The sequence below is a fragment of the Ictidomys tridecemlineatus genome, chromosome 3 (assembly GCF_052094955.1).
Source record: "Ictidomys tridecemlineatus isolate mIctTri1 chromosome 3, mIctTri1.hap1, whole genome shotgun sequence".
NCBI classification, from domain to species: Eukaryota; Metazoa; Chordata; class Mammalia; order Rodentia; family Sciuridae; genus Ictidomys; species Ictidomys tridecemlineatus.
In genome coordinates, this window is record NC_135479.1 from 213,464,148 (window position 1) to 213,464,935 (window position 788).

Consider the following 788-nt stretch of genomic DNA (forward strand, 5'->3'; position numbering starts at 1 on the left):
ATCCACGGAAGAGAATCATACAGTCCCTCTCTCACTGAACCTTTGTGAAAATAAGGCAGGCAAACATGCAATGTGCACAGAACGGGCTCAGGCCCCAGCACCCGCGGGCTCATTTCCTGTCTGCATTACCCAGTGTCTTTCGTCAGCTGCCAGACATCTCCTAACAAAATTAGGCAGCAGTTAGAGAAGGTAGAAGCCACAACAGAGTAGAAACTTGTTTCTCCAGCAAGATGGTGCACAGGAAGTCTTTCCCCTTCACACTGTGGATATTTGCTGTTTCCAAAGACAGATGGGCAAAAAGACTTATTGTAAAACTGGGCTGGACATTTTCTATTACGGACTTCCCCTCTTACCCAAGGTTCCTCTTTACAAAGTTTCAATTACACAAACTCAATCATAGTCTGATACTACGAAGTGGCAAATTCCAGAAATAAACAATCAGTAAGTTTTAAATGACACGCCATTCTGAGCAGTGTGATGAAATATCATGCCATTCTGCTTCATCCTGCCCAGGATGTGAGTCATTTCTTTGTGCAGTGTATCCACACTGTGTATACCACCCACCTGTTAGTCACTTAGAATCATCTCAACTATAAGATTAGCTGTCATGATAGAGCAGTGTTATGCCCAAGTGACCCTTATTTTACTTAGTCATGGTCCCCAGGTTCAAGAGAAGTGATGCTGGCAGTTTGAGTATGCCAAAGAGAAGCCATGAGGAGCTTCCTTCAGGCAAAGGTAAAATATCAAAAGATATTTTGAAAGAGAGAGAGAGGCCACATCCACACCAA